Source organism: Marmota marmota, unplaced genomic scaffold (genome assembly GCF_001458135.2).
Source record: "Marmota marmota marmota unplaced genomic scaffold, marMar, whole genome shotgun sequence".
NCBI lineage: Eukaryota > Metazoa > Chordata > Mammalia > Rodentia > Sciuridae > Marmota > Marmota marmota.
Genome location: NW_026000240.1, coordinates 23,423,269 through 23,429,504, shown reverse-complemented (window position 1 = coordinate 23,429,504; position 6,236 = coordinate 23,423,269). Strand labels below are relative to the sequence as shown.

Here is a 6,236-nt window from a genome sequence, read left to right as displayed (position 1 = left end):
ACAAGTGTACCCTTTTCCCCACATCCTCGCCAGCACTTGTTGTTGTTTGACTTCATAATGGCTGCCAATCTTACTGGAGTGAGATGGTATCTTAGGGTGGTTTTGATTTGCATTTCTCTGACTGCTAGAGATGGTGAGCATTTTTTCATGTACTTGTTGATTGATTGTATGTCCTCCTCTGAGAAGTGTCTGTTCAGGTCCTTGGCCCATTTGTTGATTGGGTTATTTGTTTTCTTATTGTTTAATTTTTTGAGTTCTTTGTATACTCTGGATATTAGGGCTCTATCTGAAGTGTGAGGAGTAAAGTTTGTTCCCATGATGTAGGCTCCCTATTTACCTCTTTTATTGTTTCTCTTGCTGAGAGAAAACTTTTCAGTTTAAGTAAGTCCCATTTGTTGATTCTTGTTATCAACTTTTGTGCTATGGGTGTCCTATTAAGGAATTTGGAGCCCGACCCTACAATATGTAGATCGTAGCCAACTTTTTCTTCTATCAGACGCAGAGTCTCTGATTTGATATCTAGCTTTTTGGTTAGGATTTTTGTTTACATAAGAAGCTGACCCTCTTATAGAGAAGCCCTGAAGTCTAAAATTGTCAGAACAATTAATTTATTTGTGTCTTCTGTTATGATCTTTTGTTTGGACAATAAAGATCCCACTGCTTTCTCAAAAAAAAAAAAAGAAAGAAAGAAAAGAAAACACTGTAACAGAAATGGAGAATACCTGGCATGGGTTCATTAGTAGATAGGACATAGGAAAGAACCTCTGTGCTTGAGGAGATCTCAACAGAAGCCTTCAAAGCAGAAAAGCGGAGAGAAAAAACTGAAGGAAAAAAGAAAACAGAATATCCAAGAACCACAAAAGATTAAAAAGAATGTAATGAGAATACAAAAAGAAGAGAGATGAGAATAGAACAAATAATTAAAACAATAGTGTCTAAACATTTTCCCCAAATGTCAGACACTTAACCACAAATCCTATAAGTTCAGAGAGCACCAAGCAGTAAAATACCAGAAACATTACACTTAGTCACATCACTTTCAAACTACAGAAAACAGAAGAGAAAATCCTGAAAGAAACCAAAATGGGGTGGAGGGACAACTTGCCTATAGAAAAGAGAAGATTAAAATTACATCTGACTTCTACTCTGAAACCATGCATTCAAGAAGAGAATGGAATGAAGTATTTAAAGGAAAAACCATCAACCTAGAATTTTGTACTCGCAAAATTATCCTTCAAAAGTGAAGAAGAAATAAGGACTTTTCTCAGAAAAACAAAAATTGGGGGAATTTTACCAGAAGACTTGCCTTAAAAGAAATTCTAAACATTCTAAACATTTTTTTAGAACAATAAACACCTTTATTACATGAGCTGAGTACAGAAGGAGGACTTATTTGCCCTTCCCGGCTTGGATTTTCCTCAGAAAGAACTCCATCCTTGCCTTCTAGAACATAGCCATCTGCTCGGCCACACTGTCCTGGTCTTGATGCAATGCAAGCAAGAAGCTTGCCCTGCCTGAACTGCTCCTCCAGAAGAGTGCTGATTTTAGCATTCTTCTTCCTTTCATCATACTTCTTTTGAATTTTCTTACCCACATCCAGCCTCAAAGCACGTACGTACTTCTTGCTGCCTCCTCGAACGCTGAGGTGTGTATCCGCGAACCCGGGCCGCACGCATGCCAGGCGAGCACACTACCGCTTGAGCCACATCCCCAGCCCCTACTTCCGCTTCTTGTGGTAGGGCTTTCTCTTGCCCCCAGTCTTGCGGCGCTTGTGCCTGTTACCCCGAGAGATGCCCATCACTTGGCGCCGGCTGGAAAGAGCTAAACATTTTTTAGTGAAAAGAAAAATTGCATAGATGGGAGACTCAGATCTACACAAAGAAAGGACGAATATCACAGAAAGAATAAGTAAAGGTGACATAAACTTTTTTGTTTTCAATATAATAGTAACACTTGATTTGATCATGTATTCATAAATAAATATGTTATATTTAATGCATATGCTTATATAAAAGTAAAATGAGTAGGCTGGGGTTGTGGCTCAGTGAGAGAGCACTTGCCTAGCAGGTGCGAGGCACTGGGTTTGAACCTCGGCATCACATACAAATAAATAAATAAAATAAAGGTATTGCATTCAACTATAATATCTTTTTTTTTTTTTTGAGCCAGAGTGAATAAATTTTTTTGGTCAGTAAAATTAATATTTATAGTAAGATCATCTACTTAAAATGGAAAAAATATATAATAGATAATAAGCTACACAATGACTTTAAAAATGGATCCTTTAACATTTATAGTTACTCTGTTTGCCCTTATATATAGGTAAGCTCTATATGAAGTAGCCACAACCTTTCATCTTTAAGTCTGTTTATTAGGCAGTTAACAGACTGATATCACCATTAAATATGGGCAGAGAGCAAAAGAGAACACAACACAACTTAGTAGATGGTGGCATTCTGGCTAAATTTAACATAGCTTACATAACCCATGTTCATCTGAAATTCAAACATACTTTGTTGTTTCATATAACATCTATATTTTTTTAAGATTTTCTTTTTTATTTATTCTAATTTGTTATACACGATAGCAGAATCCAATTCTTTTTATATTACACATATAGAGCACGATTTTTCAAGTCACTGACTGTGCACAAAGTATTTTCACACCATTCGTGTCTTCATACATGTACTTAGGGTAATGATGTTTAACTCATTCCACCATCAATCCTACCCCCTTCCCCCTCCTTTCCCCTCCCTCCCCTATGCCCTAGCTAGAGTTCCTCCATTCCTCCCATGCTCCTCCCCCATCGCCATTATGAGTCAGCATCCTCATATCAAAGAAAACAAAAAATATATTTTTAAAAAAAGTAAAATGAGTAACAACAGTAACATAAGGAAAAGAAGAGGAGCATTAGGATTATTATTACAAGGTACTCACACCACCCATGAAGTATAGTGTCATTTGGAAATGAATCTGAATTAGATGAGAATGTATATTGCAAGCTCTAAGACATCCATTTAAAAAAAAATCAAAGAAAGAAAACGCACAATTGATATGCCAAGAAAGGAGAGAAATTAAATCATGTTTTTATAATGCTCAGGCTGGGGGAATCGCTCAGCGGTAGAAGCTTACCTAGAGTGTGCAAGGCCCTGGGTTTGATACCCAGCCCCCCCCCACATACACACAAAAATTAATAGAATTTCAAATGCTCAACAAACCACAAAAGACTGAAAAGAAAGGGGAGTAGATGATAAAAATAGGAACAAAGAATTAAGCAACAAATAGAAAACAGTAACAGATATGACAGATTTTTTGAAGTTATTTATTTATTATAATTTGTTATATATGATGGCAGAATGCAACTCAATTCATATTACCCATATAGAGCACAATTTTTCATGTCTCCAGTTGTACACAAAGTAGAGTCACACCATTCATGTCTTCATACATGTACTTAGGGTAATGATGTCCATCTCATTCCACCGTCTTTCCTACCCCCATACCCCCTCCCTCCCCTTTTTCCTATCTAAAGTTTCTTCATTCCTCCCATGCTGCCCCGCCATCCCATTATGAGTCAGCCTCCTCATATCAGAGAAAACATTTGACATTTGATTTTTTGGGATTGCTTACTTCACCTAGCATAATATTCTCCAACTGCATACATTTATCTACAAATGCCATGATTTTATTCTCATTAAATGCTGAGTAATATTCTATTATATATATATATATATATATATATATATATACCACAGTTTCTCTATCCATTCATCTACTGAAGGGCATCTAGCACAATTTAACTACTGTGAATTGTGCTGCTATAAGCATTGATGTAGCTGTGAATATAACAGATTAATGTGACAGATATTAATCAAATATTATAGATATTAATCCAACTATCCACTCTGAATGCCAACGGCTTAAATATACCTATTAAAAAATAAAGATTGGCCCAGCAGCCCGCCGGCGCAGTAGACAGACCACCCCAGTTGGAGGAGCCCAGCCTCCCGCCTGCATGGTAGGCAGACCACGCCACCTGGAGAAGGGGCCCAGCAGCCCACGCGACCTGGAGAAGGGGCCCAGCAGCCTGCTGGCGCGGTAGACATTCCACCCCAATCAGAGGAGGGGCCCAGCCGCCGCCTGGGCCTGCACAGTAGGCAGACCACGTGACCTGGAGAAGGGGCCCAGCCGCTGCCTGCGCAACCTGGAGAAGGGGCCCAGCAGCCCGCTTGCGAGGTAGACAGACCTCCCCAGTTAAAGGAGCCCAGCCTCCCGCCTGAGCGGTAGACAGACCACCCCATCTGGAGGAGGGGCCTTCTGACAGAGCTCTTGACAAACATAAGGTTTCCCCAACAACCCCACCTCATCAAATACCTTATGAGAAAAACTGATGGAACTCATCTTGGAAAATCAACAGGAACTCAAGGAGCAGGCGCCTGAGGCAGCAGGATACGCCCTATTCCCAGCAGGATCCACCCTAAACCCTGATCCACCCTGGTCCTTGAGCAGGGTCACCTTTCTCAAACATTCATGCAATGTCACTGCAAATGACCTGGGTCCAAGGCAAGCCCATTTCCACAATGGAGAGTCCTCCCTCTAAGCAACATTGGGTAGGCTGACAAGGAAATTGCCATGCGTCATTCCTACTTGGCTATGGCTCTCAGCAGAAAATCGCACCAACACTTAAAACCCACCAACTGGTGGGCGTGGCTACCAGCTCGGTTCTGCAGCCGATCAGGCACCTGGTTTACATCTCAGAGAATAAGAGTAGAGAGGCCACAGGTGGAAGCTCATGTCCTCTCACACTGACTACCACCACCAGCCTGAACCCAGAGACTCAAGCTAGGAATAGACAACGCCACCAACTGGAAGAAATGAAAACAGAGTTCTGAGAGACATTTTTTTGTCTTTCTTTTTTTTCTCTTCTCTCTCTCTTTTCATCCATTCATCCAGTCTCCTCTACCCTTCCCCCTCTGGTCCTCACAACCTCAACATATGTGAAACCAAAAATTGTGCATGAAAAAGGTCTTTAACAACTGAATCACCAGAATAATATACTATAGAGGAATTGCATATGCCCCACCTCCCTCCCCCCTTTTTATTTCTTTTCTTTTTTCTCTTATTTTCTTTTTCCCGCTCTCTTTTTTCTCTTCCTTTCCTTGTTATTTGTTTTCCTCCCTCTTACTCCCTCTATCCCACTTGCAACCCCCTAAATTTTACTATTCATAAGTAGGGTAATCTTATAAATACAGATAGGAATTTGAATCTATACATTCTTCCATAAATTACCCATCTATTGGTTAGAGCTCTCCAAAGTTACTAAGTTAGATTACCCCCATACCCTCACTCCTTTCCCCCTAAACATAATATCCTACACCTGAAATTCAGTTTTCTTAAGCTACCAGAAACGGTATGCCTTTCATGAAACTAATGACTATATTTGTAAACGATAATTGAAACCAACATTTTTAGACATAGTCTAGCTATAAATGTAGTAATAAGGAAAACGTGTGCTTAGATGATGTACTATTGATATTGAGAACTGTTAACATTGTCTTTCTCCACAAAAGTGAGACTTTGCAACTATACAAGAGCAATATAAATATATAGGGGGGAAATTCAATAACACAACAGTTTCACAAAGCAGAAAGAAACGTGAGCAGTATGAAAAGACAAGGAAAGAAAGGACCACAAGAAATGCAGGTCAACTCAACTTTAGAAGAGGTAATATCTGCAGCAGATGGAATGTCAGATAAAGAATTCAGGATATACATGCTTCAGATGATCTGGAGTATCAAGAAAGACACTAGACAGCAAAATCAGACAATGAAAGATCACTTTGACAATGAATTACATAAACAAATCCAAGAAGCAAAAGATCAACTATACAGGGAGTTAGAGATTATAAAAAAACAAACAAACAGAAATCCTAGAAATGCAGGAAGCAATAAACCAAATTAAAAACTCAAATGAGAGTACCATCAGCAGAGTAGAACACTTAGAAGATAGAACATCAGACAATGAAGACAAAGTATTTCAACTTGAAAAGAACATAGACAGCTCAGCAAGACTATTAAGAAACCATGAGCAGAACATCCAAGAAATAAGGGATAACATAAAGAGACCAAACTTAAGAGTCATTGGGATACAGGAAGGTATATAGGTCCAAACCAAAGGAATGAGCAATCTATTCAATGAAATAATACGAGAAAACTTCCCAGACTTGAAGAATGAGA

At 39.2% G+C, this 6,236-nt stretch overlaps 1 long non-coding RNA gene across 1 annotated transcript in view; it reads left to right on the top strand.

Moving 5' to 3' along the window:
• The first annotated feature begins 1,424 nt into the window (after positions 1-1,424).
• The window catches only part of LOC125613551, a 33,343-nt gene continuing 28,531 nt past the window's right edge, over positions 1,425-6,236 (top strand). The window contains exon 1 of the long non-coding RNA XR_007344095.1: positions 1,425-1,535. This is a non-coding gene — a long non-coding RNA (uncharacterized LOC125613551). The remainder of the gene's footprint in view (positions 1,536-6,236) is intronic.